This window comes from Lolium rigidum, chromosome 4, assembly GCF_022539505.1.
Source record: "Lolium rigidum isolate FL_2022 chromosome 4, APGP_CSIRO_Lrig_0.1, whole genome shotgun sequence".
Classification (NCBI taxonomy): Eukaryota; Viridiplantae; Streptophyta; class Magnoliopsida; order Poales; family Poaceae; genus Lolium; species Lolium rigidum.
In genome coordinates, this window is record NC_061511.1 from 57895691 (window position 1) to 57916606 (window position 20916).

Genomic DNA, 20916 nt, shown 5'->3' on the forward strand with positions numbered 1-20916 from the left:
CAGGATATTCTTGACCGCTGTCCAGTGTTCCATTCCTGGATCACTTTGATATCTGCTAGTCAAACTAACAGCATGTGCTATATCCGGTCTAGTACATAGCATGACATACATGATAGATCCTACTGCCGAGGCATAGGGGATATTACTCATCCTTTCTCTTTCTTCTGCCGTACCTGGTCCTTGAGTCTTACTCAAGACCTTGCCTGGTAACATAGGTAAGAACCCTTTCTTACTTTCGTCCATTCTAAACTTCTTTAGAATCTTGTCCGGATATGTACTCGTGATAGCCCTATTAGGCGTCTTGATCTATCTCTATAAATCTTGATGCCTAATATATACGATGCTTCACCAAGGTCTTTCATTGAAAAACTATTATTCAAATAACCTTTAACATCGCTTAATAGTTCTATATCATTCCCAATCAATAATATGTCATCTACATATAATATTAGGAATGCTACGGAGCTCCCACTCACTTTCTTGTAAATACAGGCCTCTCCATGACACTGTATAAACCCGAAGTCTTTGATCACCTTATCAAAGCGTCGGTTCCAACTTCTCGATGCTTGTTTCAGTCCATAGATTGAACGCTGAAGTTTGCATACTTTGTCAGTATTTTTAGGATTGACAAAACCTTTGGGTTGTACCATATACAACTCTTCCTCAATGTCTCCATTAAGGAACGCCGTTTTGACATCCATCTGCCAAATCTCATAATCGAAAAATGCAGCTATTGCTAACAAAATCCTCACGGATTTTAGCTTCGCTACGGGTGAGAAAGTCTCATCGTAGTCAACTCCTTGAATTTGTCGGAAACCCTTTGCGACAAGTCGAGCTTTATAGACAGTAATATTACCATCAGCATCTGTTTTTCTCTTGAAGATCCATTTATTCTCGACAGCCTTTCGGCTATCCGGTAAGTCTACCAAAGTCCATACTTTGTTATCATACATGGATCCCATTTCGGATTTCATGGCTTCTTGCCATTTGTTGGAATACGGGCTCATCATCGCTTCTTCATACGTCGCGGGGTCTTCATCATTGTTATCCACAATCATGACATTTAGACAAGGATCATACCAATCGGGAGTGGCACGTTCCCTTGTCGATCCGCGAGGTTCGGTAGTTTCCTCGTTCGAAGTTTCATGATCATTATCATTAGCTTCCTCTCGTTGCCGGTGTAGGCGGTACGAGTACAACTTCCGTGCATCGCGCTACTCGATCAACGAGTATAGATTCATCAATCTCATCGAGTTCTACTTTTCTTCCAGTCACTTCTTTAGTGAGAAATTCTTTCTCAAGAAAGGTTCCGTTCTTAGCAACAAAGATTTTGCCTTCGGATCCGTGATAGAAAGTGTACCCTATAGTTTCCTTAGGGTATCCTATGAAGACGCATTTCTCCGCTTTGGGTTCTAGCTTGTCCGGTTGTAACTTTTTTACATAGGCTTCGCAACCCCAAACTTTCGAGAACGACAGACTTAGGTTTCTTATTAAACCATAATTCATACGGTGTCATTTCTACGGATTTTGATGGTGCTCTATTTAAAGTGAATGCGGCTGTCTCTAATGCATAACTCCAAAATGATAACGGCAAATCAGTAAGAGACATCATAGAACGAACCATATCTAAGAGAGTTCGATTACGACGTTCGGACACACCGTTTCGTTGTGGTGTTCCCGGCGGTGTCAATTGTGAAAGTATTCCGCATTTATTTAAATGCATGCCAAACTCATAACTCAGATATTCACCTCCACGATCAGATCGTAGAAATTTGATCTTCTTGTTACGTTGATTTTCTACTTCACTTTGGAATTCCTTAAACTTCTCAAAAGTTTCGGATTTATGTTTCATGAAATAGATATACCCATATCTACTCGGATCATCTGTGAAGGTTAGAACATAACGATAACCACCGCGCGATGCTACGCTCATTGGTCCACACACATCGGTATGTATGATTTCCAATAAGTCAGTAGCTCGCTCCATCATACCAGAAAATGGAGTCTTAGTCATTTTTCCCATCAGACATGCTTCGCATCTATCAAGTGACTCAAAGTCAAGTGATTCAAGTAATCCATCAGTATGGAGTTTCTTCATGCGTTTCACTCCAATATGACCAAGACGACAGTGCCACATATAAGTAGAATTATCATTTAATTTAATTCGCTTAGCATCAATGTTATGTATATGCGTATCACTACTATCGAGATCTAACAGAAATAAGCCATTCTTTTCAGGTGCTCGACCATAAAAGATATTATTCATAAAAATAGAACAACCTTTATTCTCAGACTTGAATGAATAACCGTCTTGCATTAAACAAGATCCAGATATAATGTTCATGCTCAACGCGGGTACAAAATAACAATTATTTAGGCTTAAAACTAATCCCGAAGGTAGATGTAGAGGAAGTGTGCCGACAGCGATCACATCGACTTTGGATCCGTTTCCAACTCGCATCGTCACTTCATCTTTCAGTAGTCTTCGTTTATTCTTTAGTTCCTGTTTCGAGTTACAAATATGAGCAACCGAACCAGTATCAAATACCCAGGTAATAGAACGAGAACCAGTGAGATAAACATCTATAACATGTATATCAGATATACCTTCTTTCTTCTTCTTGACAAGGCCGCTCTTCAGATCAGCCAGATACTTGGAGCAATTACGCTTCCAGTGTCCCTTCTCCTTGCAGTAATAGCACTCAAGCATCAGGCTTAGGGCCGTTCTTAGGTTTCATAGGAGGCGTGGCAGCTTTCTTGCCACCCTTCTTGAATTTTCCCTTAGACTTGCCCTGTTTCTTGAAACTGGTGGTCTTGTTGACCATCAACACTTGGTGCTCTTTCTTCATCTCAATCTCAGCAGCTTTTAGCATGCCAAAAAGTTCAGGTAACTCCTTGTTCATGTTCTGCATATTGTAGTTCATCACAAAGTTCTTGTAACTTGGTGGCAGTGATTGAAGGACACGATTAATCCCCGATCGTTAGGAATCACTATTCCCAAATCACTGAGTTTCTTCGCATGCCCGGTCATGGCGAGCATGTGCTCACTAACGGAGCTACCTTCTTCCATCATGCAGCTGAAAAATTGTTTCGATGCTTCATAGCATTCCACGGCCGCATGAGTCTCAAAAATAGTCTTCAACTCTTTCATCAACTCATGAGGATCATGGTGCTCAAAACGTTTTTGAAGATCGGATTCCAGACTGCATAAGATGGCACACTGAACTTGAGAGTACCGAGTTTTCCGAGTTGCGTAAACAGCTTTTACTTCATCGGTTTCAGTTTCGCAGGAGGGTCACCTAGCGGTGCATCAAGCACATATTGCAGATTTCCGCCAGAGAGGAAGATCCTCACATGACGGAACCAGTCGGTGAAGTTGCTACCGTTGCTCTTAAGCTTTTCTTTCTCTAGGAACTGGTTAAAATTGATTGGGGACGCCATCTCTTCAACATATATTTGCAATAGTTTAGACTAAGTTTATGACAAATTGAGTTCAAATTTTAATTCAACATAATTAAAAATCTAGGTGAACTCCCACTCAAAACAATATCCCTTGCATTGTCTTAGTGATCACACGAACCAAATCCACCGCACCTAAGTCCGATCATCACGAGACAAGGTGTGATTTCAATGGCGAACACTCAAAGTGTTCATCACATCAACCATATGATTCATGCTCTACCTTTCGGTATCACGTGTTCCGAGACCATGTCTGTACATGCTAGGCTCGTCAAGGCCACCTTAGTATCCGCATGTGCAAAACTGTCTTGCACCCGTTGTATGCACTTGTTGATTCTATCACACCCGATCATCACGAGATGCTTCGAAACGACAAGTCTTGGCAACGGTGCTACTAAGGATGAACACTTTATTATCTTGATATTTTAGTGAGGGATCATCTTATAATGCTACCGTCGCGATCTAAGCAAAATAAGATGCATAAAAGGATTAACATCACATGCAGTTCATATGTGATATGATATGGCCCTTTTGTCTTTGCGCCTTTGATCTTCATCTCCAAAGCACGGACATGATCTCCATCATCTTCGGGCATGATCTCCATCATCGTCGGCGTAGCGTCAAGGTCAATGGCGCCGTCTTCATGATTGTCCTCCATGTAGCAACTATTACAACTACTTTGAAATACTACTCAACATGAAATTTAAAGACAACCATAAGGCTCCTGCCGGTTGCCACAATACAATAATGATCATCTCATACATATTCATCATCACATTATGGCCATATCACATCACCAAACCCTGCAAAAACAAGTTAGACGTCTCTAATTTGGTTTGCATATTTTACGTGGTTTAGGGTTTTCGATAGAGATCTAATCTACCTACGAACATGAACCACAACGTTGATACTAATGTTGTCAATAGAAGAGTAAATTGAATCTTTACTATAGTAGGAGAGACAGACACCCGCAAAGCCTCTTATGCAATACAAGTTGCATGTCGAACGAGGAACAAGTCTCATGAACGCGGTCATGTAAAGTTAGTCCGAGCCGCTTCATCCCACTATGCCATAAAGATGCAAAGTACTCAACTAAAGATAACAAGAGCATCAACGCCCACAAAACCATTATGTTCTACTCGTGCAACCATCTATGCATAGACACGGCTCTGATACCACTGTAGGATAACGTTGCATAGAAAACAAAAATTTCCTACCGCGAACACGCAATCCAAGCCAAGATGCAATCTAGAAGACGGTAGCAACGAGGGGGTATCGAGTCTCACCCTTGAAGAGATTCCAAAGCCTACAAGAGGAGGCTCTTGTTGCTGCGGTAGATGTTCACTTGCCGCTTGCAAAAGCGCGTAGAAGATCTTGATCACGATCGGTTCCGGCGCCACGAACGGCAGCACCTCCGTACTCGGTCACACATTCGGTTGTTGATGAAGACGACGTCCACCTCCCCGTTCCAGCGGGCAGCGGAAGTAGTAGCTCCTCTTGAATCCGACAGCACGATGGCGTGGTGTCGGTGGCGATGGAGAACTCCGGCGGAGCTTCGCTAAAGCTACGCGGGAGATATGGATGAGAGGGGGCGGCTAGGGTTTGGGAGGGGGTGGCCGGCCACTTCAAGGGGGGCGGCCAGCTTGTGGTCTTGGGGTGGCCGGCCCCCTCCCTTGGCCCCTTATTATATAGGTGGATCCCCAAGAGTTGGTCTCAAAGTCTTCGAATAAGACCCGAACCAAAAACCTTCCATAAGGAGGGGAAACCTAGCCAAGCTAGGACTCCCACCAAAGGTGGGAGTTCCACCTCCCATATGGGGGGGGTGGCCGGCCCCTAAGGGGAGTCCACTTGGGACTCCTCCCCCACTAGGGTTGGCCGGCCATGGAGGTGGGGTCCCATGTGGACTCCACCTTCCTTGGTGGTTTCTTTCGGACTTTTCTAGAACCTTCTAGAACCTTCCATAGAACCTTCCGCGACATTTTAATTCACATAAAATGACATCCTATATATGAATCTTGTTCTCCGGACCATTCCGGAACTCCTCGTGATGTCCGGGATCTCATCCGGGACTCCGAACAAATATTCGAACTCCATTCCATATTCAAGTACTACCATTTCAACATCCAACTTTAAGTGTGTCACCCTACGGTTCGTGAACTATGCGGACATGGTTGAGTACTCACTCCGACCAATAACCAATAGCGGGATCTCGGAGATCCATAATGGCTCCCACATATTCAACGATGACTTTAGTGATCGAATGAACCATTCACATACAATACCAATTCCCTTTGTCACGCGATATTTTACTTGTCCGAGGTTTGATCTTCGGTATCACTCCATACCTTGTTCACCCTCGTTTCCTGACAAGTACTCTTTACTCGTACCGTGGTATGTGGTCTCTTATGAACTTATTCATATGCTTGCAAGACATTAGACGACATTCCACCGAGAGGGCCCAGAGTATATCTATCCGTCATCGGGATGGACAAATCCCACTCGTTGATCCATATGCCTCAACTCATACTTTCCGGATACTTAATCCCACCTTTATAGCCACCCATTTACGCAGATGGTGTTTGGTGTAATCAAAGTACCTTTCCGGTATAAGTGATTTATATGATCTCATGGTCATAAGGACTAGGTAACTATGTATCGAAAGCTTATAGCAAATAACTTAATGACGAGATCTTATGCTACGCTTAATTTGGGTGTATCCATTACATCATTCATATAATGATATAACCTTGTTATTAATAACATCCAATGTTCATGATTATGAAACTAATCATCTATTAATCAACAAGCTAGTTTAAGAGGCATACTAGGGACTTCTTTGTTGTCTACATATCACACATGTACTAATGTTTCGGTTAATACAATTATAGCATGACATATAAACATTTATCATAAACATAGAGATATAAATAATAACCACTTTATTATTGCCTCTAGGGCATATCTCCTTCAAATACGTGCAGAAATTTCTTGTTCGTGCAGGAATAGCCGAGGCAAAATTCATGGGACACATTATAATCCCTTCCGTGATGAATGAATTGAAGCAGAAAACAAGAGGCTTGGAAATGGACATGACTCGTTGCTCAGCTACGACGGCAGAGGTATCATTTTTGGATAAAGAGAAGAGGGAATGGAGATATCCAGTGGATTTAGAAGCTAGAACTTGCGAGTTGTAGGCAATGGCAGATAATCGGGTTGCCATGCATTCATGGCTTGTTTTTCATCACTACTCTGTCGAGTCAAGCAGGTAACATACAACAGTATGTGCATGATTAATACTCGTTGCAAAGTTCAAAGCCACATATGCACATGCCTTACCTCGCTTTGGAGGGAAAACAACAATGGGATCCAGTGGACCCCGGTTTTAAGCTTTGCCCTTCGGTTCCGAAGAGAGCAGACGAGGTAGACCGAGGAAAAGTAGAATAAGACCTCGCAGCGAAGGAGCTCGGACTTGGACCGAGGAGACGTAAGTGCACAAGGTGTGGTGGGTCCGGTCATTTCGCTAAGTACTGTGATAACGCAGTAGATCCAACGTTCGGAGAGTGTTTTGATGTTTCAAATGATGAGCAAAATGATGATCAAAATGAGGATGCAGTGGAGGCTACAAGTGATGATCCAATTGATGATCCAACTGATGATCCAATTGATGATCCAATTGACGATACAATTGATGATTCAATTGATGATCCAATTGATGAGCCACAAAATGATCAAATTGATGATCCAATTGATGATCCGATTGATGAGCCACAAAATGATCAAAATGATGATCCAATTGATGATCAAAATGATGTTCCAATTGATGATCCAATTGAGGAGAAAATTGAGGCTCCAAATGTTGGTGTCCAACCTTCTGTGGTTGTGAGTTCTACTTGGTATGTAAATCTTGCCAATACTAGTGTACATTTATCACTTGACACAATCTTACCGCCCTTTGTTTTGTACAGCTCTGTTGTAGGTTCGAACAAAGTTGTGGCAGTGAGGTAGTTAAGGTGCCGACAACCAAGAGGAGAAGAAAAGAAGCAATGAGCACAAGGATCACAAGGAGCAAAGTGGTGGCAAGAAGCGCAAGGACCAAGAAGAAGCCGCAACGCTTTGTAGATGATTGAGTGGGAACCAACTAAAGTTCATGAATAATGTTGTATTTGTGTTTGAATGATGTTGGAATGATTAGAGTACATGTTTGAACTATGTTTGAATGATGTTGGAATGATGAGATTACATGTTTTGAGGAACTCATGTCAAAGTGTGCTAAAAAGAGCTCCAAAGGTAGGGTAAATGGCCTCATTTCTAAGCAAGTTTTTTTGATCTTGTCTAAATTGGCCAAATAAGTTCACTACACATCAATTCCATGTAAGAAGACTATGTGAGAAGAATTTTCATTTTTTTGATTTTTTTGAATTTTTTATGCTCATCTCAAATTTAGTCAAACCTAACTTTGACCATTATTTTATCAAGTTTTAAACATGGAATTGTAAAACTAATCATGGATCCTTGTTATTCACTCCAAAATGAAGCTTTGGTGAGGTTTTTGAAAGTTTTCATGTTCCAAACCCTAAACCTCTTGTCTTCACCCTCGAACTTATACCCCAGTGTTTGAGATATCACATTAGACACATGGTTTTTTTTTGAACAGCATGTAGACCATTTTTATCAACTAGAATGGGTAGTATATGACATAAGAAGACTATGTGAGAAGGATTTCCATTTTTTTGATTTTTTTTGAATTTTTTATGCTCATCTCAAATTTAGTCAAACCTAACTTTGACCATCATTTTATCAAGTTTTAAACATGGAATTGTAAAACTAAGCATGGATCCTTGTTATTCACTCCAAAATGAAGCTTTGGTGAGGTTTTTGAAACTTTTCATGTTCCAAACCCTAAACCTCTTGTCTTCACCCTCGAACTTGTACCCCGGTGTTTGAGATATCACATTAGACACATGGTTTTTTTGTTGAACAGCATGTAGACCATGTTTATCAACTAGAATCGGTAGTATATGACATAAGAAGTCTATGTGAGAAGGTTTTCCATTTTTTCAATTTTTTTTGAATTTTTTATGCTCATTTCAAGTTTGGTCAAAGCCTAATTTTGACCAGCTAACCCTATTCTTCTAGAAGGAAACCGGACCGATCCGTGGGTTGCTCTGTTTTGCATTGTGGACCGTTCACTGCGGTAACGCCAGCCGTCCGATCTAGCCTTCTAGAAGGTTTTGGGGCCGATCCGTGGACACCCTCGTTCTTCAACATGATTGGCTCCTTTCTCCACGCGTACGGTGGGCTATAAGAACACTGAAATGTCCGTTGGTCCGTTGGGCCGTCCCGCGTGTCTAGGCCTGCGATGCATGCGCCATGCATGCGCCATGCAGGCGCCACGCCAACGGCCCTTTCCACGTACCTCACTCGCCGACGCCTTTTAATGCATCGACGCAGCGTCTCAGCGTTGCCATCGTCTCAGCTCTCGCAGTGATGCAGCGGCATAAGTTTTTCCATCGTCTCAGGCCGTGCCATCATCGATCGCGTCAATACGCTTAATTATTTTTGGAAGACGGCTAGCCACGCGTTAATTCATTAGGAACCCGAATTATGAGCCAACCTCTTTATAAGGGGCCTCTCTTCCTCTCCCACACACCAAACGAGCGAGCCTCTCTTCCTCTCCCTCTCTAAAGCACCACGCACCCAAGCGAGCCTCTCTGCCTCTTCGAAGATGCAGTACACGGGACAGACCTTCCACCGTCCGCGCACCAGGACGGAGCTACTCTATCCGGCGGACGTCCTCGTCGAGAACACGCTCCGTGTGTGGGCAAAGTCGAGGTGGAGGACCGAGGTCGAGCTCACTCGAGACTTCCTCGACGAGGGCTTCTCCCACCTCCCACCGGGCTCGCCCGTCATGTACTACGTCAACGAGTCTCATGAAGGCGTCGCCCTCAAGCTGCTCACGGTCACCTTTGCCAACCGATTTGACGCGTACGCCCTCCTCGGTGAGGTCTTCTGGTGCGGCTGCGAGTCAATCTTCTTCACCACCTACAACGTCTTCACCGATTGCGATGCCATCTTCTTCTCCGGGAAACCTATGCACTGCCTCCCGTACTACAAGTGAAGACGCTGGTGAAGACGGTGGTGCGGCGCAGGTGCTGCGGCAGGTGGTGCGGCCAAGATGTGTTCTCGTTAAGCTCGTCATGTTTTTTTTAGCTTTACGTTTTCATTTTCTATGTGGTTCCGTGTTGAGTCGTGTCAAGTCGTGTGTCACTCAACTTATCTATCTAGGGTACTCATCTATCTATCTATCTAGGGTACCCATCTATCTATCTAAGTTATTTCCGTGTAATGGTGGAACTAAGCATCTTATGTATCGAATTTATCTAAATTATTTTACGTGATGATCTAGCTACCAATATTTGCATCTCATATATCTTAGTTTTCTATGATTTCGATGTAATATATCAAGGGTGTATGAATCATGAAATCACAAACATGGATCCAAGTATGAACTTTGGTGTAATATAAGTAGGGTACCCATATAAGTATGAAACAAAAAATCACAAACACGCAATGCTTGAAATCAGATAAATGCACCTTTTTCCCTCGCAAAAATAGATAGATGCACCCTTTTTTGTTTGATTATTTTTCCAACCTAATACACAAACACGTAATTCTTGAAATAACAAAGACGCACCCTTTTTTTTGGTTAAGCAGCGTGCATAAACACAAAGAACAAACATATGCGTCCTTACACCATAAACCAAGTCACGAACTAGAACTAACTATAGCTAGATTTCTTCCTTTTGCTTTTCAATATCTTTCCATCCGCCCCACTGGTTACCAGAGCAATCCTTCACGCTACCAAACAAAGCGGTCTTGGGTTCGAGTCCCAGCCGCACCCTTTTTTGTTTGTTCATTTTTCACCATTTTTTTAAACACCCTTCTCATCTGCCCAAAGCCAAACCTTTGCCACTAGCAAATTTTGATCAGATTTATTTATTTCAAGCTTACAAGTTCATACAATTTGAAGCTTACAAATTCATCACAAATTCATGACAAAGTCATGCCTTTCCATACAAGTGCGATGACAATACCACCTACAAATGCACAAATGTAATTCCAAATTTTTGATTGATCTTCGAGCTCTCTAATCTTCTGGTTCTTCCTCGTTAGCTCAAAAGCTACCTCTCTGTCAATGCGTGCTCCGCCCTCCGTCTCTTCTGCACTAGCTATCGCGGCGACCCGTGTCATTTGTGGATGGGCAACCAATCTTCGGGCTCATCTAGCAGCTGATTGAGGTCTACGGGTGCTTCTATTCTTGTAGACAGTGTTGGGCCTCCAAGAGCAGAGGTTTGTAGAACAACAACAAGTTTCCCTTAAGTGGATCACCCAAGGTTTATCGAACTCAGGGAGGAAGAGGTCAAAGGTATCCCTCTCATGCAACCCTGCAACCACAAGGCAAGAAGTCTCTTGTGTCCCCAACACACCTAATAGGTGCACTAGTTCGGCGAAGAGATAGTGAAATACAAGTGGTATGAATGAATATGAGCAGTAGTAACGGCGCCGAGAAAAGTGCTTGTCGGCGTGCGATTGATGGTAGTAATATTGCAGGAAGTAAAGATGCAGTAAAACAAGTAAACAAGCAGCGATAGCAGATATTTAGGAACAAGGCCTAGGGATCATACTTTCACTAGTGGACACTCTCAACATTGATCACATAACAGAATAAATAGATAGATGCTAGACTCTACACCCTCTTGTTGGATGATGAACACCACTAACTGTGTAGGATTACACAAACCCTCAATGCCGGAGTTAACAAGCTCCACAATATTCAATGCTCATATTTAAATAACCTTAGAGTGCATGACAGATCAACATAACCAAACCAAGTACTAACATAGCATGCACACTGTCACCTTCACACTACGAAAGGAGGAATAGATCACATCAATACTATCATAGCAATAGTTAACTTCATAATCTACAAGAGATCACAATCATAGCCTACGCCAAGTACTACACGATGCACACACTCGTCACCATTACACCGTGCGGGAGGAATAAACTACTTTAATAACATCACTAGAGTAGCACACGGATAAATTGTGATACAAAACACATTGCAATCATAAAGAGATATAAATAAGCACTTCACTATGCCATTCATAACGGTGAATAAGTATTCTGTGAAATATAGCCTAAGAGACCCACACGGTGCACACACTGTCACCTTTACACACGTGGGACAAGGAGTCTCCGGAGATCACATAAGTAAAACCCACTTGACTAGCATAATGACATCTAGATTACAAGCATCATCATATGAATCTCAATCATGTAAGGCAGCTCATGAGATTATTGTATTGAAGCACATAGGAGAGAGATTAACCACATAGCTACCGGTACAGCCCCGAGCCTCGATGGAGAACTACTCCCTCCTCATGGGAGACAGCAGCGTTGATGAAGATGGCGGTGGTGTCGATGGAGGAGCCTTCCGGGGCCACTTCCCCGTCCCGGCGGCGTGCCGGAACAGAGACTCCTGTCCCCCAGATCTTGGCTTCGCGATGGCGGCGGCTCTGGAAGGTTTCTCGTACCGTGACTTTTCCGTATCGTGTTTTAGGTCAGGGACCTTTATATAGGCGAAGAGGCGGCGTCAGAAGGTCAACGAGGCGACGACACAACAGGGGGGCGCGGGCCCTAGCCTGGCCGCGCCGCCCTATCATCTGGGCCCACCAGGGCTCCCCTCTGGTGGCTCTCGGGTGTTCTGGAAGCTTCGTGGAAAAATAGGATGCTGGGCATTGATTTCGTCCAATTCCGAGAATATTTCCTTACTAGGATTTCTGAAACCAAAAACAGCAGAAAACCAAAGAACCGGCCCTTCGGCATCTCGTCAATAGGTTAGTTCCGGAAAACGCATAAATATGACATAAAGTATGCATAAAACATGTAGATATCATCAATAATGTAGCATGGAACATAAGAAATTATCGACACGTCGGAGACGTATCACTGATTCATCAGCGTCTGGACCAAAACATCGACCCAAACGAAGAAGCATTTTATCTGCAAGCACACGAAAGAGATCAACCACATTGAGCACAAACTATGCACAAAATACTGAAATTTCCACTATTCTTATCCCTTTCTCGCTGCTGCACACGTAGAACGGACGATTGGTGTTCTTCGGTGTGCGCGAAATCCTCCGATCAACGGCCGCCCGGCACCGCGGACAGAGGAGGAACGACATCTCCATGCGCACCGGAAGCTCGAACCGAGAGGTGGCACGGGAGCTAGAAGAAGACATGGATATAGGTGGCGCGAGATCTGAACCGTGAGGTGCTTCTGGCAGACGGATGCGCCCTCCGCAGCTCCCGCCGTCGGCGGCGCTCCCCGTCAACAAGGCCCTCTCAGTCGCCCGCGCCGCACCTCTGCGAGGGGCCGTCTCCAACCCCGTCGATTTCTGCTCACCGATGCGAGCTCCACCGCGCATTCAGGTCAATTTTAAATGGGGTTGAGCTCCAACGGTTACCTTGTGGGTCCCACATGAAACAACCAGCAACGGTCCTCTTTTCAAACGCGTCTCCGCCTGGTCCCACCTGAAATAGCCGAGTCAAGGACGTTGATCTGAATGAAACGGCAGACTCACGAAACGAGTCGTTGTACACAGACTAGTGGCAAAACTGAGCATCATTCTGCTTTAGTGGCAAAACTGAGTGTTGCGCGGGCTGTAGTGGCAAACCAATAATTAACCCTAGTAATATTGGGTTCAGAGTACTAAAGCCCAGAATATTCCCTTACCTTATGGGTGATGATTTGTGATGGAAAACACTGTCTTTATTAACTTGCAGGATGATTCAACATCACACAGTTTATAGATAATTAAACCTGTCTATCCATAAAAAAATTGATCTTGTTTTTATCTTTTAGTGATTGAAGAATCCACATCAAACCAAAGAGGCTCGGCTCCGATCGGACAAAACACCACTCAATTTAGTGCAACCGTTTGGAGTTGGCATTTCGCCTTGATGTAGCTATATAGTGCGTGCGTACGTACAAACAAATATAATTTGGCAGTATTATTTAAGAGTGCAAATATCTGGATGTGTCTATAAGATGATAAGTAGGACGTGCCATCAGTGATCACTCTGTGCTGGTTCGAGGAAGCAGCGGCAGGCAGGTAGCATCAGAGGCAGGTAGCGTCGCTATCTGAAATTGAAGAGCTAGCTAGGGTTCGGAGGGAGGAAGGTGAAGCGCTGCTTCGCGTGAGAGCAGCCGTGCATTCAAGCTCTTACAGTCTTATACCTGATGATCAATCGATGAGCCGATGGATCGAGTTGTTAACGTCAACGCTGACGGCCGGAGATATGCTCGGCCGGCGACATACAACACCAAATGACTGCGACACGTGCAGTCAGTGACTGACGTTTAAAGCTTGCAAGGAACAGTTCACTTTCCATACCATCCAATCCAAAACAAGAAAAAAGCCAACATTGGGAGGAAGAAGAAAATGGATCGATGCTCCCATGCCAGATGCAGCGCACTGCTTATTGTCTGACCACGACCGGCCGGAACCTGGTTTGCGTTCTCACGCTGGTTCACCCAAACTAAAATAAAGGTTCTAGAAACAAATTTATTGCCCTTGAACAAAATTCTAGGGTCTAGTTCACATGAGAAAAAGAATGATCCGAGTTCTTCAGATCTACCAAGGCGTAATCGTGGTCCTCCAAAAACCGTATCGTTGGATGGTTAAGAGGATGGTTGTATGTCATTGTCGAGTACGTCGCTCACGGACGAGGAGGCCGCCTGCCCTATGCCGAAGGGGTTGCCCTCGGCGTAGACGCGCAGCTGGCAGCGCCATGACGCGCCACGTCGCTCACGGACGAGGAGGCCGCCTGCCCTATGCCGAGGGCCAGGCCGTCGGCGTATGGTGGCGTCCTGTTAACGGCGACGGCGCCCTGCCACGAGACGCCGAGGGCAGCGACGCCGAGGGTGAACGCGCACCATCGGCATAGGCGGTGTACGCCGACGGTCGGGCCTACGCCGATGGCACGGTGCCATGTGCCGAGGGACCTGGACGCCGAGGCGATACGTTGAGGGCTGCCGTCGGCGTAGCCTACGCCGAGGGCCGGGCGTGGCTACGCCGAGGGAAGCCGGCCGTCGGCGTCTAGCTCCATTCCTGTAGTGGTCAAACTTAGTATGTCTTATTAAAGTGAAATATATAAGATTTTTCCACACACCACTCTATTTTTCATGAAAATAAAACATTTGTGAGCGGTGTGCAAATTAGGAAAATACATGCATTTCTATTTTCACTAACTCGTCCAGGTGTACAAGTATGTATGATGCGTGGAGGACATGCGTGCGTATATATAAATACACACACACCTATAGAGCTAGATATTGCACATGTCTTTTAGGCCTCTCGATGTAGCCAAGAGTTAGTCAATTACTAATTGATCAGCTGTTGGATGAATATTGTTGACTGCTGCCTTGATTTGGAAATATTCTGCCGTTGTGCAATTAATTTGTAAATTACTCCTTTCGTTCTGTATTGGTTGCCGTTTATTTAGTACATCTTTGTACTACATCAGTGAACGGACGGAGTATTAGCGAGCAGCCCCGGTTCGTCGTGCTGTAAACATATGCAATAATCTTTTCCATAAATCGTGTTAGGGCTGGTTTGAATAAAATTGGGGCCAAAACGCCATCTAATACTCCAATTTTCTGTAAAGAACCATCTTCTGTAATGCTGTTGCTCAGTACAAGCATTTGTACACTAATCCATCTAAGCTCGCTAACTAGAAGACGCAGAAAATCAGGAGACGAAGGTTCGTGGATATATGATATGATAGCTAGCGGCTGGAGATGGATGCAGCATGCGCGCAGGTGCATGGCATCTCTGGCCGGCACCATGCACATCACTCCAATTCAACTCCCGAAAAGTGGAACTACGTACTAGTATAATTGCATATACTCGATATCTGCCCTGCCGAGACCGCTAGCTTCTGGGGCGATATACCCGGATGCAACTGTAGCTCGAAAGTGTCACGGCGAGCGACTCTTCTTCTGCTCTCATCATCACTACATATACACCCTCTATCCCATGAAAAAATAGGTATATCTAGATATCATTTAGTGTTTAGATATATCTAAATTCTAAATCTCAGGCATATTTCATGAGATGGAGGGAATATTTATGATTGAAGTTTGTCTTTCTCCTGTGATCTTAATCTGTCATAATAATGCTGTTGTGTACGGTCACCGGACCTCTTTCCCGCATCCTTCCTTTCATATCAAACATATCTTCAGTTTTTCATGTCCATCTATTCATCCATATCGTATTTACTGTTTCTTCAGCTCCTGTCCTCCCAAAATATATGCTTGTCGCAGTCTCAATGCCTGATTTATCTGCTTTGATATAATTCTGTCAACATAACAAATTGTTCATATATGTACATTAAAATGTGTGACGTTCATTGAATATATAGTTGATCAGACATTTGATTCGATTCACTTCTCCGTGGAATTGAACCATTTCTATTTGGATGACCAGATTACTCTGCAACCATATGTAACAGCCAGCGAACTTCAAAATAAATCAATGCAAGGAAGCACAAGTGGAAGCTTCTCTAATCCGCTCGGTATGCAATGACATGTATAGATGGAAAGAGATAGGTTGGTCAGAGGGAGATTGACCATGACCTGTTCTTCAACTAGCTAATTCTTCTTCTTCCTAACCTACCTGCCAGCTATGTCGGTCCTGACTTCTGAGATGCAGACTTGAACGATCAACAAATCTATAGCTGTAGCTACCGGCCACAAGCATATTGAGAAATATGAAGTGCGAGTACCCTTGCCCCCTCCCACAGCGCTCCACGCATGCCGCATCGCTCGATTTGTTTGGCTGAAAGATTGGCTTCCGATTGAGTCATGTGGGGCACGGTGGTTAATTTGCTGAATCTAACCAACACCGAGTGCTCTTTCCTGTACACACTGCTGATGGGGCATAGCTATTTATGGTCCCGCTTGTCATTGGCTAGCAATGGTTCCATTTGCCGTGTGATCATGTGATGCGGTCGGTGCCTTTGATTTCCCCCATGAGTCCATGACCCCATGTGCCTCTGGCCACTACACACTGCATCGTCCTTTGTTCGGTTCGTTGTGCAAACTCGTCTGTCGCATTCTTGTTAAGCTGTATGTAGGCCCTCTTCTCCTTCGGCCCTATATGTCATCCTTTATGCCGGTGAGAGACTGTGTGCAATGGTTGTTTCCCTCTGTTTACAGTGGGTTCAGCGATAGGTCCGTCTGTTTCTACCACCTTGTTTGTTTTAGGTTGCTCTTCAGGCTGTCACTCTCCGCAGGTGGCCCCGATTACATTCTGGGCCCGTCTGTCTGTGTCATTTTGGCTTGAAAAACAGGTCAAGCGGAGCAGTGTTGTTCTTTGCTTCTACACGGCTTTGATGCATTTTTCTCTGCCCCTTCTGACCAAGACCCAGCCACTCATCCTGGTTCTCGTTTCGTCTTCCTCGAGCTCAGCTGCAGTGATACTAGACCGCGCTGCTACACCCGCACGATCTCCTACCCGCCGCCGTTTCGTGCCCCATGAAAGGATTTAGTTGAGGTGTGGCTGTTTCTTTTTAGGGATTTCTTGTCCAGTTTTTTGTGTCTTGATTTTGTGCCTCACCCTTCCCCATTTTTTCCCCTTCAGATTGGTCCGTAGAAGAAGGGGCGCAAGGCTGCAGATGCCAAGGGCGTGAGAGCCGCCGTCGCCGCCGGTGGCAAGGAGGAGCACACGATGGGAATGGCACACCCACGCCGGCCGAGCTTCACCCCATCCAGCCCACCCCTTCTTCGTCGTGCACGGCGGAACGAGGCCACTTCATTGATGGTCTGCAACCCCGGCGAGGCGAGAGCCAGCGGTTGCGACATCATCATCCTGCACCCTCCTCCCTCATGCTGGTCTACGGCGAAGGGGTGCCATGGCAGCCGACGAGGATGTATTACCGAGGTACTTGGCCCGCTATCCTCATCCCGTCCGCCTTGGAGAACGGCACCATCTCCTTCTCCTCGCTTCTAGCTGCACCTCTCCATATGAGGTAGCTCCTTTCTAATTCTCTGTATAATTTAATTGCATTGGTCTGTTCTTGTTTCAAATCTTGGTGATAAATCACTCATGCAATGCATTCTGATGGTTTCATTCTTATCTGTTTTCTTTTTCAGTTTCATTGGTCTTTCTTATGGTTATGTATTTCAAAGGCTTCCATGTTGTGTTTCCAGTGAGGTCAAAGAATGCTCTTGGGCAGAGAAGCTAATATCCAATAAAGTTGTTCTACACTTCGACCATACCCACCATTCTCCACTCTGCACTGATTACAAACCTGTATTTCATTTCCCAGGTACAAGCGTCGATTCCAGAGTTGTAGTAACTATAGTAGAGTAAGCACTTGCATGTATGTGTAGGTGCTGATACACATTAATTGTTTTTGGCAGCTTCTATACAGGAAGTACAGTGGAAATTTTATGGTTAACCTTCTCGGCATATGGAAATAATAGTACTATTCTGGTTATTCTGTTACTACTGGTGGTCTTGTTTACGATGTGACTGATTACTTGGCATTGCTAGCTTTCCATTCTGTCGTCTAGGTTTTCGTTACCCTAGAAAATATTGTTATACTTACTATGTTATTTTAACTGCATTTTAGCTGATATTCTGGCGAATCCATTCAATTAAGTATTGATTTTATAAACCTGAATGTTTATAGGTTCTTCACCAGCTACAGATTATTGCATTGAGTATATTCACTAATTGGCAACAGATAGAGAAAAGCATCTGCACGTGGCAGGGAGTCGACTTGTTGCAGATAACCACCTGGAGTTCATCACTAAAAATGTATCGCCTCTACCTGGAGTTCATCATTCAAAACCAGGTTGCCTAAAATTTAGTACAACCTCATGCCCAAGTTTAATATGCACATATGTTTTTATACTTTGCTCTAATATGTTATACCCTTTCAAAGAATTATTATTATTCCTGCTTTGCCTGCTAAACAAGTATGATGATGGCATAATGCTTTACTTGGCTTGATGATTTACTTTTTGCCGACTGTTTTGTCCGCACTGACTTCTGTATACGGCTCATACATTACATGCTAATCTACACAACAACTTTCTTTAGAGAGTTTTTAATGAATGATGGAAGAGGTACCAAATGAATTCTAAAGCATTGCTTAAAGGATCCATATAGTTATGCTTTGGGTTAGTTTTTTTTATTAGGATCTCTCTAGGAACTTTTCCCTCTGTATTGTGTTGTTGCCGCTACATGCCAGCAAGACGGTCAGTGTCGATGATGAAGAGCGCTTGTTTTGTCTGATTATGGAACGATTTGGACACATATAGAGTATTACCTCCTTTAGCTTGCAAGGTATGTTACCATCGCATGCCCCATCCGCTTAGCTAACTTTTTGTGTTGAACTAGGAATTTGGAACAGATAGCCAAGAAGGACATGAACCTCTTACAGGACCTCTGATTGGTGGATTCTGTTGTTGTCACTGTCTTTCATCATTCAGAGAAAAGTCCATCCATTTCTACCGTTGTTTGCATGGAAATGTTAATATATAACATGGAAATATGTGACGTGGAACAATTTGTCAGTCCTCAGAATGCCAGATTGGAATCCATTAACTATGTAGGCTGCAGCAGTTTTTCAAGCTTCGATTATTAGGAGAAGAGTGCGATAGGTGTCAATCATACACAATACTGGTCTAGCCTCATTAATGATACTTGGGAAAATACTATTTCATGCATTTATCAGTACAAAGCTCGGATAATATTGTCTAATATCCTACTCCCTCTGTTCAGATAATTGGCAATCAAAGTAACAGTATTGTTGTATTTACTCCCTTGCTAACACATAAGAGCCATATTATAATTGTATGCCATGTGGTACTTTGATTGCCTGCGCCCAAAAGCAAGGCCAGTGCCCAATTATGGCTCGACGTGTGGACCAATGAATATCACAGAAGCAAGGCTAGCGCCTGCCCAGCCTTTGTGCGCCACCTGAGCCTCTCAAGATTAACCTTACTCTAAGAACACTTATGTAAGCACTTCATTTGATATACCAAAATGCACACTTATTGTTAGCCAGATCATTTTAGCATCTATAAATTTAATCAATATTAACTCCCAAAATTTTAGTGTGGTGCTTGTATGTTCATAGAGAGCCATCGACATATGGTTTAGTGTCAGTATTAAATACGACATTACTATTCGTAGATGAAAAAATTATGCGTGGTTTCCGGTTTATAATGATCTTTATTGTTATATTCATTAGCTGCTAGCATTTTGGTATATTTGCTATACTAGCATCTACTTACGGGAAAGACATTGTCTTAATGTTTTGAGAAAGCCATATCTTACTTATAGCATTATGGCTGGCTGGTTGCTTTTTAATACCTATTTTTACCTGCTAATTATCAAATTGTTGATAAAGAAATCTATCTTTATCTCTTCATGCTACAAAAACAAAAGAAATATGGCTTTTCCTTATCTGAGTATGGATTAAGTCGGAATCTTGTTTTTCTCTACATAGACTTATTTGTAGCAGCAATGTGTTATTTCTATACATAATGATTGTTGCCTTTGGACACAATCACACAAGTGACTCTCCTCTTTTTATCTCGTTTTTTTTGTATTCAGATGTATTAAAAAATTTACTCCCATTTCGATGTTCTTTGTTAAATATTTGATAGAAAAGAGTTCCAGTAGTCAACTGGATGTACATGCATATTTTTTGATTGCTGAAGAACATGCATCTATCTTTACATAGATTTCATTACTTGTCAGAAGATCCCTCTGATCATGTTGTTGATTTCTTTTGTAGGTATCAGTCTCATTTTCATACAACGAAGATAATCTGCAAGCCAGCTTAATTCAGAGTTCAGGCTGATCCTGATTTCTTTTTCATATGTGCATCTTTGGTCTATGTAAACTTGTAAACCATGAGTGGTAGCTTAGTTTAGGTTTGGTCCACCTTTCTATAGGTTTTTTTCATGTAAGATTGTTGGTTTATGTAAACAATTAGGTCGCCATTTGGTATTTTATTGGATGCAAACCTGAATGCAAGTGTGTGCGGAGTTGCAGAGGAGAACTTGATTAACATGTATATTGATAGCTTTTTCATTGGGCTGTGATTGGCTTGCCACTGACCGGCGAGGAGGCGCCCCAAGGGGCGCCCCAACCACTAGTAACTAAATAAAAGGCAATTATTACTTGCGTCTGCGCCAGTACATTGCCGCCAAAACGTACATTGACCAACCCCTCTCTCTCTCGATCTGTCCTAGCACGTATGTACGTACGTAACTTCAGCACCCTTCCTTCCGCATATAATCGGACTGAGTACTGACCCTACTTCTAAGTGCTACTTATTCTTGACGTCGCTACCTTGGACTACGTTG

At 43.6% G+C, this 20916-nt stretch overlaps 1 long non-coding RNA gene across 4 annotated transcripts; it reads left to right on the forward strand.

Moving 5' to 3' along the window:
* Positions 1-16966: 16966 nt before the first annotated feature.
* On the forward strand, positions 16967-20584 carry LOC124650635. 4 transcript variants are annotated; one of them, XR_006987082.1, is made up of 5 exons: positions 16967-17083; positions 17171-17558; positions 17683-17858; positions 17953-19559; positions 20343-20584. It is a non-coding gene; the product is annotated as an uncharacterized LOC124650635 (long non-coding RNA). The 4 variants fall into 4 exon arrangements; XR_006987081.1 differs by having other exon boundaries at positions 17953-18389; XR_006987080.1 differs by having other exon boundaries at positions 17953-20584.
* Positions 20585-20916: the final 332 nt, after the last annotated feature.